The sequence below is a fragment of the Phyllostomus discolor genome, chromosome 1 (assembly GCF_004126475.2).
Source record: "Phyllostomus discolor isolate MPI-MPIP mPhyDis1 chromosome 1, mPhyDis1.pri.v3, whole genome shotgun sequence".
Classification (NCBI taxonomy): domain Eukaryota; kingdom Metazoa; phylum Chordata; class Mammalia; order Chiroptera; family Phyllostomidae; genus Phyllostomus; species Phyllostomus discolor.
Genome location: NC_040903.2, coordinates 200,542,194 through 200,558,858, shown reverse-complemented (window position 1 = coordinate 200,558,858; position 16,665 = coordinate 200,542,194). Strand labels below are relative to the sequence as shown.

The window sequence follows — 16,665 nt, the reverse complement described above, 5'->3', positions numbered from 1 at the left end:
GTAATCAGCCATGTGGCTAGTAAACGATGCTTACATAAAGGAGCATCCCAACCGAGTGTTAAAAAAAAACAAAACAACTCTGGACACTAAGGCTTGGGTGAGCTTCCTTGGTGGGCAATATTCTGCACATATTATCACATAATTTCACTGTCTATGACTCCATGGGGAGAGGACCATTGCAACCTCCACATTTAGGTCCCTGGAGTCTGCCCCATGTGTCTCTTCTCTTGCTTGATTTTAATCTGTATATTGTCCTTATAAGAAACCATAGGGCATAATAGTGTTTAGTGAGTTCTACCAAATTATCCAATGTGAGAGTGGTTTTGGGGAAACCCCTGAACTTACAGTTGCTGTCAAAGTGAGGGTAGCCTTATAGACTGTGCTCCCTCAACATTTCCATACATGGATCCCTTGTCTGCACTCTGAGTTGGCATGATAACAAAGTGCACATTGTGAATGTGCTTGGCTGATTGAAGCTAAAAGACTCCACGCAGGGAAACATACTTCCAGGTAAGAGGGCAGTCCTTGTCTTGGACGTTAAAGCAGCATGGGGCAGCATACGGGTCTGGTTTGCAGGGGGACGTATCGCTCTGACCCTGCACTGTTCAAGACCTCTAAGTACACACAGAGCATTTATCCGCAACCAGCAGCATGGGCATTCACTCATTCACTCCTTCTATCAACACACATGTATGAAATACCTCCTGTATGCCAGGTGTGGTACCTGAACACATTAAACAATAGCACAGGATCTCTGCCCTTGAGAAATTTATTGTCTAGGAGGCCATAAAATCATGTATGTACATGCACACACACACACAAACACTGTAAAAGTATGTACTTATGAGTTTCAAAGTACCTAAGTTTCTGGAGGGGCGAGTCACCGAGTTCACAGAAGAAAGGGTGCTTGAGCTGGGTTTTGAATAATGAACAGGCGAAGGGGGAGATAAAGGTGAACTCACTGATGATGAAGCAAAACTGAAAGCTATCCAAAGTTAGCAATAAAAATACATTCAAAGGAATAAAAAATAAAAGCTTTGGGAAAAAAAACACTCCAAGTAGACTTTGTTAATTACACTGGAGAATGCTAACAGCTAATAGTAAACAATTGTTTTGTTGCTACGAGAATAAAGCAAAAAGCAATGGACTTTTATTACGCTCAAATGAAGTTAGATGAAATATTTGGAAGAATATTCTTATGGCTAGATTTAAAAACATGGACCACGACTAGAAATCTTAAAATGTGAGTAGGTGACACATCTGAAAATGTTAGGGATAATATGAGAGATGACAGTTGAGCTTCTTCTGTGTTCTGGGACTCCATGAAAAATAAAAAAAGAGAAAGAAAAAAAAGATGAAGGTTTGAGATTAAATAGAATGGAGAGAGGGATTCTCTGATGTGAGTCAGATTCCAAACCATAGGAGGCCCACAGAACGCAGCCGGAACAGATAGGAGGTGACAGCAGGGCCAGAAGGCTGACTTCTGTCCAACGCCAAAATGGGAACAGAACCATCTTTCCACTGTCTCTCTCCTGGGTTGAGAAACCTTTCCCCCGTCCAATCATTCTGTAACACAACTCTTCAAATAAAAAAAAATCCCCCTACCATTTAAAAATGGGTTTTTTTTCTGCTTCTTTTTAGAAACATCGAGTTTGATGTCTGTGGCCTAAATAGATGAACCGCCTCCAAACATCATATTCAAAAGAAATTGTTGTGCTGTCACGACTACTTAATTCCTTTGCTATTCTGATGTCTCTCCTACTTTGGGCACATCAGGAGAAGGCAAGGTTTTTTTTTGGAAAAGATAATAATGCTGGGGAAAACATCGGGAAAAGAGAAGGACCAAACAGGATGTGGGCTGACTCCATAAAAGGAGCCATAGGCAGGAGTCTACAGGAGCTGAGCAGAGCTGTTGGGGACAGGACATTGGGGACCTCACTCGTTCGTAGGGCTGCCAGGAGTCGGAGCCAACTCAACTGCAAATAACACACGTGTGTGCTTAAGGTGAATAAATGGAAGGAAAGAATATCCAGCTTCTGACCTTCTCTGCTTTCCCCTAAACATATGTATGTTTACACCCAGTTGGCAGAAATTGGTGCAACAGAGCATTTGTGAATAAATCCCTTGGAGTCTTCAGGAAAATGCATTTTTAATTTACTTTTGCTCCTCTCCTTACCTAGATCAAACGAGAGGATACTGCCACAGAGACGGTGCCATCCCAGCGGCCTGAGAGAGAAGCAATTACACATTCGTTTGCTCCGCTCTTGAAATCAGCGCAGATAAGGAAAACACCATTTTGACAGCGCCCGCTGCTGCTGGTTTCATGACTTTTGATTTACTTATTTATTTATTTTTGTCTTTCTCCTTCCCAGAAAGAGAGCAAAAAGCTAAGTGAAAAAATATAAAAGCACAACTTGGCCAGCTGATCAATGTTACAGCAGCCTCTCGCAGCGGACTGTGTCTGTATCGCGTCTTCCCAGTTGGATTAGAAACGCATGGCTGACTGGAAATACTTACAAATGCATGCGAAAGCAGGTGTGTTCTTCTCTTCTGTATGAAATTAATAGACACAGAGCTCAGACATATCTATTCGAACACTTAAGTAATAATTTCACTGAGCGTTAGTGATGGAAATTTGGAATTAAAAGCCATCATGGTCCTAGAGGGGGGACTAAAGGGACGGGAAATTCTGCTTCAGAGAGAAAAAGAAGTATAAATTCAGTGAGAGCTGAGCCCCAAGAAAAACACAGTGCCTTTTTTCCATTATATTTATATATTTTTTAAAAACCAAAACTCAGGTCATTTTAATTCAGTATTTTACCTTTTGTCCTTTCTGCAGCATCTCTCCCTGTAGTCTGGTGCTGTTCCAGCTTCTTGTTTACTTATTCCTCTTAATCTAAATCCACCCCACCAATGCGACCATATTTCACTTGCTTATGCCTTGCGTTCTTGTTCTCTTTACTATTCTTCAATGTTCTACTGAATTCTTGGATTCCAAGCCCCAAGAGGGTAGGCAGCAGGCCTATGAAGTTTTCCGTTTCAGCAGCAAACTCAGCGCCATGCACAATTAGGTACTTAATTGCTTTGTGATGACTATGATTGATGATGTTTTCCACATCAAGTAACTCCAGCGAGAAACACACTTTCCCTTATCAGATGGACTGCATACAAATGGACTCCCCAAACATGACTGCAACAAACAGTCCTAGAAAATAGGTCTTCCTATTTTTACTACAAGGAATATTTCACACACACACACACACACACAATCCATGGTGACACCACTTTTATAATCTATTTTTTTAAAGCAAGAATGCTTTGTAGATGGGAGGTTGGGGAGCCATGCCATGGGCTAAGTTATACAACTTATTTTGTTCTCTTGGGCATGTTGTGCCATTTGCTTCATCTGTAAATTAAGGATAATAACCCTCTGCTTTATGCTGGTTTTCACATATGTCTGTAAATTCTTTCACGCTCGTTCCTTCAAAATGTAGAACATATTTTCACTCTTTATCGTGGGGAAGATGCAGTGACTCACTTCTAATAAGTAGATATGGTGGATGTGAACACTTTTTCAGCCTGGTTCTCTGTCTCTGTTTCTGTATCTCTCTCTTTTCAGTGCACTCCCCCTGGGGGAAGCCAGTGGCCACGTCTGGGGATGCTCAAGCAGCTTTGTGAAGAGGCCTGTAAGGAGAGGAGCAGAGGCGTCCTGATAACAGCCAGAACCAGCTCTCTGCTCGTGTGAGTATAACCTTGGAAGCGTAACCTGCCGCCCCAGTCAAGCCTTCAGACAGCCGCAGCCCTGGTGGACACTGACTGCCACCTTGAGAGACAGCCTGAACCAGAACTCCCAGCTAAGTCACTCCTGAATTTCAGACCCACGGGCACTGTGAGAGCCAGTGTTTATTGTTGTTTTTAAGCTACTGCATTTCTAGGTAATTTTATCTACAAAACCAGACAACTAATATAGTCCTTTTCTCCTAATACCATTCTGAAGATCAAAAGAGACACCATGTGCAATTGCTAGCATATGATAGTAACTTACTGCATCTTTGTTCTTTATTCCTATCTGGCAATGACCAGACATGATTACGACTCTGTACTGCCTTCTCCAACACTCCCTGATGCAACAAGTTCTTAAAGTGTAAGTGAACCCTGTCAAAAACAGAGGAGGAGCCAGCCTACATTGGTTCAACCTAAAGCCTCTTTCTTGTTTATTCTAACTAGATACTTCACTGTCAAAGTTGTGAAAGTCCATTCTAATGCCTTCTAAAATTGTATCAAGAAGGATGGCATGTGATTAAAAAAGCAACATGCAGAAGAAAATATCATCGAGAAGCTGCCCTGAGGGTGGGGTTTTTACCTCATTGTCTCAGGCCCATCAGTAAAAAATAAAACAAAGAGGAAAACAAGCCAGAGAGTTAAAACTCTAATAAATAATAATTATACAAAGAGTGACAACATTAGCAATGCCAATAAAATGTATTTAGCAGTATAGTATGCTGCATGGTTTATCTGGTTCTTCTCACTTAATCTTGCCTAGGAGTACATAAGGTAAGTGCTGTTATTATGCCCTGTTTACAGATAATAAAACTGGCTCAGAGAGGCTGAATATTCTGTAAGACTATGCATATAGTAAGAGGAACAACTCAGGATTCATTCTTAAAATGAATCCAAGTCTGCACTCTTCACATTTATGCTACATCATGTTCCTAAAGAAAATGGCAACAAAACAAATATCCACTTTGGAGGAAAAACATAAGAGATTTGCAAGCAAGTATCACATTTTCAGTAGAAAATGCTAATATTCTTCATTGCATTTTTCCTCCTTTTAGTTTATACCTTTATGCTCCTTTCACATCCTGCCCAGTTCTAGCTGATACTGGAATTGCTTCGATTTTTTTTTCTTTTATATTATGCACATTATGTGGCTGTCATTAAAAAAAAATCCCAGTTTGGCTTACACTTCAGGGTAAATTTACAATATAATGATACATTATTATCATTGTCTGTTATTGTTATTAATGATATCTCTTATTATCACAGTGAAGATTCTAACAGAGATTGGACTTGATTTGAAACCATTTAATATTCTGTCCGTACCCTCAGCCTGGCCTTCAAGCTGTAGAGGGAATTGATAAAGGATCACAAAATCAGATAAGCAACTACATCATGGACATGGCAGCCCTCCAAGACAACTTCATTATCATCTATCAGCCCTATGAATGGCCAAGAAACCACAAAAGCAGCTGAGAACACTAGAGCTTCCTTACAATCCTCTTAAGAAGGCAGTACACAAAAAACATGAAACAAAGGGTTGACATCCTTCCTAGAGCCCCCAAGGTTGACCAATGGAGCAGTAAAGACTGGATGTGTCCTTCACAAAATTGGCCCGAGAGTGCTTGGATACAGTTTTGAAGTTGTTTCTCACTTTCACAAATTGAGAGTTCCATATACAATTTCATATTCTTTTGTGTTTTTTTGAAAAATTAAAAGTGCTGACAACGTGGGCTGAAGCTAAAGAACAGCTGCCCAGTTTAGAAGAACTGCCTCTTCCCAAGCTCTCCTCCATCTCTATCACTCCCCGTTGTCATAGACACCTGCCCTGGCACATCACCCCGTTGCGTTTTTTTAGGCACGTGGACTTGTAACTTCCAAACGGTACTCACAGCTCTATGATGACAAAGATTCCATGTGTCCCAGCGTGGGGTTTAGCAGATACAAGTACTTAAATAATTGCAGAATGACAGAATCTACATTTTTCCTTTTCTTTACATGTTTACAAAAAGGGCATCTGAATGGATCAGCCAAATCTGTGGGAATTTCGCACTGGAGAAAAGGTAGATGAAAAATATCTGAGTGGAAAAGCACAACAAAACAAAGCTCATCTAGCTCTCTATAGAGCCTTGCTCATATAATAAGGTGACAAAACTTGGGACTTTTCATAATTTATATTCTAGCCATCTTGAATTATGTATCCAAACACATGACCTTGGCTCAGGCCTCTGAATTGTTCCTTTCTGGTCTGATTAACTCCTATTCATTCTCCAGGTCAAAAAGGCAATACCTCATCCAAGTCATGCCATATCCCAGTCAACTGACAAATTTATTTGCCTTCTATGCTACCGCTTGTCTTTGTACATATTTATATTGTGACACCTGTCACACAGTATCACTACTGTGCATGTCTTCTTTCGAGAATTTTGTTTATGAAAGATAGACTTTGCCTCTTATTTATCATTATCCTCAACCTTTAGCATAAAGCCCAATGCAAAATAAATATGCAGTGAACTTAATCTCTAGTCTTCTCTGAAGACTTAAAGATGAGCCAAGGAAAGTTTACCATGTTCAGGGTGCAGTTGTCCTGGGTTTACTTGGTTCTCAGCTGTATCACAAGAAAGCGTGGTGTTGAGAACCTCCAACGAGGAAACAAACGTGCAAATGGGGAGAATCAGCAAATTATCCAGGTCATTGATGACAGTTAAAATAAACCCAAGATAATTGATTACACTGTAATTGATAGTTCTGAAAAGCATTAGAAAATAAAATTTAATGTTCCATATATTTCCAATTTATCCTATGGATTCTTTGGAGATACTATTGTTTATTTTAGCTTTTAATGAGAAACCAGCCATCCTAATCATCCTGTCAATGTTGAATAGGACAGTACAAGGGATTTACATGAAGTACAGAAAGTATATGTTTGTGTGTTAGTTGATATGAGTAACGAAGCTGAACAAAATCCATAAAACACACTATTAAAGGGATATGCAATATCCTACAGTTCTTACTGGAGAGAATTACATGATTAAAAAAATTAAACAAGAGTTGTCATGAAAATATAACCATCCTCAGAACTCAGCAATTAACAGCTTATTACCCATTGTTTTAATAGTCATCATTTCAGAAGTAATTCACAAAAAAGTTCCTCGCTGATTGTGGTGAGCAGCTGGATGGTGGCCTGTCAATGTGATAGGCTGCACTGCAGAGTCCCAGATTTCTTCCTAAACCTTGAGTAAAGAGAAACACTTCCTGCTTGTACTCTTCAAGCTCTGGACTCCATAATTAGGAATTTTCTACTGGAGAATTGAACGTGTTCATCTATCTAACCCCCCACGGACTCACACACACCTGTGGACAGTCTCACTACAATTATTTTCTGTAATTAAACTAACTTTCAAGATTAACAGTGCAAACGAACAATGCCAATTGCTTCTCCAGAGGTTTGTCCTACTGGGGATATGATCTAATGGACCACTAGATCAAAAGACTGGAAACAGAGCCGAAGGCCCAAGGGAGGACTTGCAAAGGCCCACTTATGCTGGCCTGTGTTTCTGTCATCACCCACAGATGTCATTTCCTATTTTACACATATGAGAGCGAGGTTGTTATTTGCTTTACCTTGTCTTACCACCCATTCTAGAGTCCTTTGTGTTTAAAAGGGACATTTCCAATGGCTCAATCTCCAAGTGAGGGTATATCTTGTAATATTAATGCATTTTCACCCTGCACATGTAAAACTGAAATTTTGTTCATTTTATTGGGTTGTACAATAGTCCATTTCATTATGGAAAGCTAGCCCAGGCTAGCATTTCAGATGTCTCACAGTCATTAAGCCATGCCCTTCTTATCTATGGTTTCTGACACGTCTTACAGTCATCCATTGATTGGCAGCTTTCTATGCCAGCATTTGGAAACTTACTTACAAGGGAGAACAACAGAATTGTGTCAGTGGTCTCTGGTGGTGAGTTTAAATATGGATTGTTATGTGCTACATGTTGGTGTCCCCTCAATCCATTTGTTAAAACCCTAATACCTAGATAATTGTATTTGGAGATGGGGTCTCTAAAGAAGTTATTAGGTTCAATGAAGTCATAAGGCGGGGACCTGATCTGACATGTTTACAGGTTAATGCCCTTATAAGAAGAGACTCCAGAGTAAGGGCATGCCCCTCCCATCTTTTGCTCTGTGCCCAATCACACATCAAGGGAAGCCCGTAGGAGGCCATAAAGAGAAGGTGGCTTCTCTAACCCAGGAATAAAGCCCTCACCAGAAGCTGAATCGATCAGAACCTTTATCATGGACTTTCCCGCCTCCGGACTGTGAGAAGTGAGATTGTGCTGTTTAAGCCATCCAGTCCGTGGTGTTCTGTTATGGCAGCCCCAGCCCATCAAGACAAGGGTGTAGGGCCTGATTGTGTCTGAAGCCCAGTGCAGTCAGCCTCTGAGGGGTCTGTCCTGCATACGCTGGTTGGCGAGAGGGGAAAGGAGACCTGTGGGGGGAAGAGTCTGTAAGAGGGGTCCCAGCGTGGGTGATACAAGTGCAGAGAGCGAGGGATGTCCCTTCCTCAGCCCAAACCGTGAGCCAAGCTAGAGTCCCACAGAGCATAGTCTTTTCTCCTTTCTATGGGAAACTATGCTAGGCTCAGGAAGGTTAAGTTTGGTTGTGCTGCTCGAAGATCTGCCAGTTTGGGGCATGTGGAAGGCAGCGTTCTCATGGTAGGGAGTGCATCAGTGACCATTATAAATTCAAGTGGACTGACGGGCAGCAGACATCAACAAAGAGGCCAAGGTGTAAAGTCCTGTGAGAGGGCCTATGGTGATCTGATGTGAAACACTGGAGACCTCCTGGAAGTAACTATTGTAGGGGTAAAGAGAAGGTTAGAGGGAAGCTTATGAGTGTGTTAGTGGCCAAGAACTTAGGAGTTGTAGTGCAAGGGTAATGAGCCAGCAAATGTTAAGGATTAGTGCCATATGTCCATAAGCCAGCAGTACTCGGGAACACTGGTGCATAGGTCCAGTCTGAAGATTGTTCTTTTTTTAGTATATTAAAATATTTTTCAGGATATTTTCTCTTTCTCTCTGTCTCTCTCACACACACATACACATGCAACCGTACCTCACCTCTCATCTAAAGCCCTTCAGTTTTTCTTCCTTAATCTTCTCACAGGTTTGGAAATGTACACACTGTAGAGTATTGTGGGAAACGTCTTTATTTCTAAATGTGAGTCAAAATCGCCTCCAGAGCTTACATAGTGATTTTTAAATGCAACATTAGTATCTATCCTGATGGAATGGAACTGGAAATCTGGGATGCAGTGCCTATTTGTTCTTTCACTCACAAAAAAAGAAAGCCTTTTTATAATAATTTTCTCCATTAATGCAAGTAAACAATGAAATGATTAGATGGGTATTTTTTTTTCTCTTAAAGCACAAAGCTACCCAGCCTTCTGCTTGCAAAAAGTAAGAATATACTTCCAACATAGTGGCAATGGAAATTCTTTTGACAGAAGCTGTGTAGCAGTGTGTCACCAGAATTAATAGTTAACAATGATGATGATGATGATGATGATGATGACAATAATAATAATAATAATAGAAATAATGAGCAGTTAGACAAATAGCCACACAGAAACAAGCAGGAGTTCTTCAGACTTCCAGTAATAAATCTTAGTGGGTTTTGTGGGTCACTCTGACATCAAAATCTTGTCCAATATCTTAAAGTCAGAACATCCTAAAAACACATATTTTACTTAAGTATAGGGGCCACAACCACACATTTAAAATGCATTTCATTAACATACTGATTTTAAGTTTAAGGAATGCTCAGGAGATGAACTACTCTAGGATACAATTATCTTTACCGCCACCATCCCAAATGGCCATTTGGAGCATAATTATCAGCCAATGTACTTCAGTTACTATTACTCCTCACTTCCATTTCAAATGCTGCTTGTGAGTGAATGGTGTTCTTAGACACAACAGAAGCAATTTGTTCCTGCTAATGAAATTAAAATATGAAGAACAGCAGTGGAAGATGGCACAACTGATAAAATGGGTTACTTCATTCACTATGAGTCATTGATAGGGCACATTTGAGTCACAGCGACGCAGCCTCACAGGAAACAATATTTGCTTCACTAATAAAATCTAGAGGCAACGCCTTCCCATCTCTGGCTAAAACACAGTAAAATAGGAAATAGGGAGAATATTGTCTTTGTGTCTGTCAGACATCCTTATTAGCCCTGCTGAGTTGATTCAGTCAGAACATCATTTTGAGGTGGTAGTTTGGTGGAAATAAAAGCATTTTTGACCCATATCATTTATTTTCTCTTTAGAGCGGGTAAAAGTGACGTCAAAATCTGCATGTTTGGAATATACAGTCCCTGATCTCAGGATGTCTAGTTCCTGGAAGTGCTAAGCATTCTGCTCACTGAGAAGGCTCAACACATCTCGGCTAGTGAGGAAGATGCTTCCTTCCTCTGACATGGCTAGGGAATAAATAAAGTTTCACCTAACTTATTTCACTAAGTGATTTTGACACACCGAACTTAGATTACAGATACAACCTGATGTCCCTCTACCTGAACTGCAAGTAATGCTCTCCCAAATCAAGGGCTTAGATCTGAACACATCAGGAATCTTTTGTTTTCCTCCAGAGGGATAAAAACAGTGCAGAACATCAGGGGACTATTTCACCCTGTATTTTAAGGTGAATAAAATATTTTTGACCCAATAAATATGTTTATTTTCTGTGTCCTTTAGCTCCATTTAATTGTGATCAAAAAAATCAAAACACAGCCCTGGCTGGCGTAGTTCAGTGGATTGAGTGCGGGCTGGGAACCAAAGTGTCCCAGGTTTGATTCCCAGCCAGGGTACATGCCTGGGTTGCAGGCCATAACCCTCAGCAACCGCACATTGATGTTTCTCTCTCTCTCTCTCTCTCTCTCTCTCTCTCTCCCCCCACCCCTTCCCTCTCTAAAAATAAAAATAAATTAAAAAATCTTAAAAAAATCAAAACACGTTCTCTGCTCCAAAATAGAAGTATTCTTATTTTGGGAAAGTTCTAGAACATGATGGATCCTTAAATGGGCCCAGTTGTGAACTTATTTTCATCTATCTCTGTTCTATATCCTGATTCTAACCCTGGACTGGGGATGCTGAAAATCCCAATCTGTCTGAAATTCATCTGTGAGTTGTCACAAATTTACAATGAGTTTGTCATGGACTGCTGGTGTGCGTGGTAGTCCCAAATTCTCAAACCTGGACCCAGAAAGTCTATACATTAGACTGACAATATTCCAGCCAAAGTAGTCAGAAGTAACTAAAAATTGTACAGGGATTTTGTTATCTGTCTACAGAAATAGTAATAATAATACAAGAATAGTAACAAACAATCAAACCACAGTGAACATCAATGTAGAAATCAGCAGATGGTCTAACAGCCAAACAGCAAGAGCATATAATAATTAAATATTGCTACGTGCAGAAAAATAGCATGCAGATGCAAGAGCCAGAGGAATGAGGTAGATGGATTGTGATTAGCAATTACCTAAACTGGATCATGTCCAGGCCATAAGATCTAACATCATCACCTCTACCACTCTAAGAGGTGCCCTGGGATTCTTAATAAACTAAAGTAATTAGGAACCCCTCCCCATTTTATTTCCCATTAACATATAAAAGTCCGGTCCTATCTTGTATCCAGAGGTCAGTTCTAATCATCATGGAGAATGTTTTGAACAAATTCAGAATGAGTTATCTTTCATTTATGTCATGAACTGACTGACTCCAACGTCACTAATTTAACAATTTGTGTCAATTTGAGCGCAAGCTAGCCTGAATTATGTTTGAGGACATTATGTCATTCAAGGGTCAAAACATCATTGTCAAATTAATAGCTTAAACAAAATTAACAGAGAACATCTTACTGTAATACTTTGATGCAACTTTACACCACAGAGAAGGAGCTGCCCAGGGAGCAGGAATCGGCGAGGGTCAGGAGGGTAATCCTGGCATGATGCTAATTACATGCAAATCATTATGAAGTCCTTAAAACAGGACATCAGCAAGAAACATTTTGTCATGAGTTTACATTATTTGAAAATAGTAACCCTTCATTTTTAAAGATAATGTATCATTATTACCAATGTAAACATCCCTTTCCCCTCATATAAACAAAATCACTGTGTCATTATTGCCCATGTACAATATGGGGAATATGATGATGATGTAATGAGAGTTAACAGTTCTGACATTTCTGGAGAATGAATGAAGTGTTGCAGGTAAGTGAGTTTTACTGATAACTGGGTATCACCTGTATAATATTATTCTATATGTGGGAGAGAATAAACAAATTAATAAGTTAAAATGTCTAGTATTCATGGAACACTTACCACATGAAAGGCACTGGGCTTGAGGCTCTGCCTAAAGTGGATTACATTATTTCATACTGGAAATGATTTAATCTTGGTGATACGTGGGTGCATATTTATGGTTGTATGACTCTGTAATGCAATCAAGCTCTGCGGTCTCCCCAGTTATAAAGGGTCACCCGTTCCTATAAAGGTATGTTTCTTTATGGGGGGAAAATCACACAAAATCTGGTTGTAACACCTTTTGGCAGTGGAAATTCTGGAGGAAACTGCAGGGTTTGGAAAAGAAGAGAATTCAGTATTAACTGAGAAGTGGGTAATGGGTCAGGGAGAAAAGGAAGGCTGGAAGGAGGAGGGGCCTCCTCATGAGGAAACTAAAAGCAATGAGAGATTCCATGATCTTGGAGCCCTCCCCGTTCAGCTTTAGTGCCCCGTGGTAAGAATTCAGCAAGGACAGGCTTTCTGCTCACACTTTAAGTGAAATAAAAGGAATTGGCTCCAAAAAGTTAAGTATGGGAGTTAACTTGATGCCTTTGTTCTCGTAAAGGTAAGAGTCTGCTACAGACATGTTCTCCAGCTCTTAGAACAGAACACTGTCAGGCTCAGAGGCCACACAGCTGGAACACAGAGATACCCCCTAAATAGCCCCCAAAATGTTCAAGGTAAATTTAAAACTGAAGTAAGGAAAAAAAATCACACTAAACTTTGGTTAAATTCACAAAGTTGTGCGCCCGGGTTTCGTGCTTGTATTCATTTTATTCTTACACTAACCTGAATTATTTTTCTGAACAAATATTAAAGATAGTAATTTGTGTTTACTGAGTAATTCATGCTTTCCCATTACCCCCTCTAAGAATAGTCCAGATGCGTAAATTCGTTCCCTGCACACAGGCATGTCTCCCTCGAAGGAATCTACCAAATTGCCTTTGAGTTAATATTCAGCCTCTGATTTTGTAAAATCAAACCTAATAGGTGCTAACAGAGATGCCCTTTTCTGGCTATTGGGAATTCTCATAGACCTATTGAATGAAACTGGCAAACAACTGTAACTCAAGGGAAACTGAACATGGCAAGAAAACTCTGGTTACTGATGTTAACACCCGACTCTGAGTCACTAGGCTCTGAACTTCTCCTCTGCAAAACCCCCCAAACTTGAATAATGTACTGACCCTTTTTAAAAGAAAAAAAAAACCCACTCTTGGGGATACCCCACTGATCGTTCCAATTCTTTTTATTTTAGCATTACATAAATATATGCAAACATAAGAGCAGTTACAATCCACTTATGCTTATAACCTTTATGCAACCAAAATAGATTTATAAATTAAATACAGATAAATCTATGAAAGTCATAAAATTTTAATTGATACTAATTTAATATGACAGCTGATGTTGCTTAATTTAAATAAAATTATAAATCCCATCGTAAACATAATACTCCTGACCTCTCAGGCCTGTTCTTTTTGAGCTCGTCATGCTTGTGCTAAGCCAAGTTGGCTGTGATTCTGTTCTCCCTCCAACTTCCTCGGTTTGAAATACTGTGAAACCTTTGCTCGTTCAAGTATAACCTGACATCATTTTATCTTTTGCATGGCAGAAACACATCTTTTATACTCTCAGCCTGCCTCTGTTCTCTCAGCAGAACCTCGACAATGAAGGTAGGACCAGTCTGGGCCCCACGTGGTGGTGAACGCAACTCCACACAGGCCTTAAAATCCTGTGAAAGCACTTGGCTACTAAGTGGTTAGGGCTTTGTCATTTAGAAGATGCTTGTAGTATGCCTTTTGAGGGCTGTCATCTGCCACTTGCAGAGAACTCTCCGAACTGTGAAAAGGCATCCTTGGAGGGCTCCTTCCCTGCTCGAGCAGTGGGCGTCTGGGCTGCCTATCCCAACCAGCTAAAGCACCCTGAAGTCCAGGTCAAGTGTAGGGGGAGGACGGGGGCTGGAAGGCTGGCGGGCATGATTACCTCTCACCACATTTAGCACGTTGTTAAGATTCTCAGCGAAGATTCCCTTTGTGTACTTTCTTTGAATAGACTGTCGATACTGTTCAAAACAGCACCTCGGTCATGAGAGACTCAAATTCTACTGAAGGTGTGGGGGAAATTTAGATAGTGCCCTCAGCCCTCTGAGGAATGGTGTCTGAGACCCAAACCGCTTTCTTTATCCCTCAATGACTCCCTTTATTCTCAACACTCTTAAAAAAGTCAATACACCTATAAAGTTGACACACCCCCAAACCACTAAGAAAAGAAAAATAACGAGGACCCACAAATAGCACTTCTTAAAAGATCCGTGACATGTGTTAAATTATAAAGCTTATAAATACACTTATACATGTAGCTTTACATATCACAATATTTAAAAAAAAACTATATTATAACCTTCAGTCACCATTTCTTTGCCACTTTGCTGCCTGCCCCACCTGACCACAATTTTCTTCTTTCCTATAGGATGGACCCTCTTTTTTATTAAAAAATTATTTGTTTGTTTACTTATTTAGTTGGTTAGTTAGTTATTTTTAGAGAAAGGAGAAGGGAGGGAGAAAGAGGGGGATGAAATATTGATGCATGAGAGAAACATCAATTGGTTGCCTCTTGCACAGCCTCAAACAGGGAATGGACCACAACCCAGGCTTGTGCCCTGACCAGGAATTGAACTAGTGAGGTTTCAGCTTGTGGTACAATGCCCAACCCCCTGAGCCACACCAGTCAGGGCTAGGGTGGGCCCTTTCAATCACTTATGCCATAAGGTAGATACCCGCTAAGTAGTTAGGTCTATCCTAGCGGCTGCTTAGACTCATCTGGGTAACGATTTGGGCTCTCTACCCCAAGAAGTCAATCAGGCCCCGCTTTGTGCAGGAGGGATGGCTGCTGTGTTCCAGCAGGAATCACTGGAGGCTGTTTTCTCTCACTGGCACAGGAGAGAGACCCACTTACAGTAGGAATGCAGTCCGCTTACACTTCTGAATTCAATTACCCAGCCCTGCCACTGGCCACAGTGCACCTGCGGTTAGAAGGAGGAATACAGGCTAAAAGGCTTATCTTGCTTTCTCCTTTACATTTTTTTTAAGAAAAAGTGTCATTAATTGAACGTGTTAGACTTCACGTTACTTGTGGGAAGCTCCTGATAAGAGGGGGATTAATTTAATGAGACCCACTTTTGACAGAGTTCGCTGCGCCATGGAAAAATTCCTATAGTGAACTAGTCAAGTATTGAGGTTAATCCCTGTCAATTTTATGGTCACATTCTCCAAGTTGTGACTGGGATTTTCGGGAAGTTAAATATGTTCTTACATAGACTCTTTATTACTCCCATATGTTCCTTGACACCGATACCCACTAAAGGTCTTGCTCCCTGCACCCAAAAAAGGGGTTATCCTTTGTGAAATGAGCTGAGCGACGAATATCAGTGAAAGGTAAGAGCCCGCTGGGATGGGCCTGAGTCGCACCTTAATTTTGACATACAGCACTTGGGTTACTTTCATTTTCTCTAGTTTTCAGTTTCCTGCTCATAAGATGAAAATGATATATTAGATCCTCATGACAACATTATCCACTATAAATAAGAGGTAGCATTAAAGAATGTTTTTCCTTTACTTTCAAAAAAGTTATATTCATGTAAGAACTGAAAGGCTTTACAAAGAGCTGGCCTTTCGGCATGACTCTTCTGATGTCTCTAATTGTTCCTCAAGAGTTTACTGTGAGCGGAGCTTATTAGAGTAGGTTAAACATGTTTCTGATATTATGTTCAGGGCCTTGTATGTAATAAATTCCTATGGGTCAAGAGTCTGAGTGTTAATCAAAACACTTTTTTAGAAAAAAAGGTTACCCATCAGTAAATGTGGTCTTTTTATTATATGTATAAGATTTAGATAGTCCTAGAATAATAACATAGAGGTCTCTTTGAAGGACAAGCAAGTTAAGGTTTTTTTTAAATTTAATTTAATTTAATTTATTGTTCAATTACAATTGTCCATGTATTCTCCCCACTCCTCCCCCAATCCCTTCCAAACCCACCTCCCTCCCTTGCTTCCACCTTCTTTCTTGGTTTTGTCCATGTATCCTTTATAGTAGTTCTTGAAAATCCTTCTTCCCACTTTCCCCTCCCTGCTCCCCTCTGGCTATTGCTAGATTGTTGTTAATTTCAATAACTCCGGTTATATTTTGTTTGCTTTTTTCTTTTGTGGATTATGTTCCCGTTAACTGACTTTAAGATAAAGTTCAGGCTTTTCTGAACTCTAACTTCTAAGCTGAAGGGATTGAAATGTTAAACAAAATCCAAAATTGTGTGAGATTTACATAGAAATCAGTGGGACTTCAAAGGACATTTATCACTGACTATCGGACACAAATTAATGGGGGTGTAGATGGTGACCTGGCAAAGAGACAGCAATTTGGCAGGGTTATCTGATGCCATCATTTGCACTGATACATCGATTCATCTACCAGGCAATATCTTTCTATATGACACAACAAACTGGTATTTTTTTACAGAGCCAACTGCCATT

General features: G+C 40.2%; 1 protein-coding gene and 1 long non-coding RNA gene across 2 annotated transcripts in view; one reads left to right on the top strand and one right to left on the bottom strand.

Annotated features, from left to right (window-relative positions):
- The window catches only part of NRXN3 (neurexin 3), a 1,487,232-nt gene that overhangs the window by 252,156 nt on the left and 1,218,411 nt on the right, over window positions 1-16,665 (bottom strand).
- Window positions 3,217-10,176, top strand: LOC118499082. The gene is made up of 3 exons (XR_004901596.1): window positions 3,217-7,741; window positions 8,229-8,234; window positions 9,315-10,176. It is a non-coding gene; the product is annotated as an uncharacterized LOC118499082 (long non-coding RNA).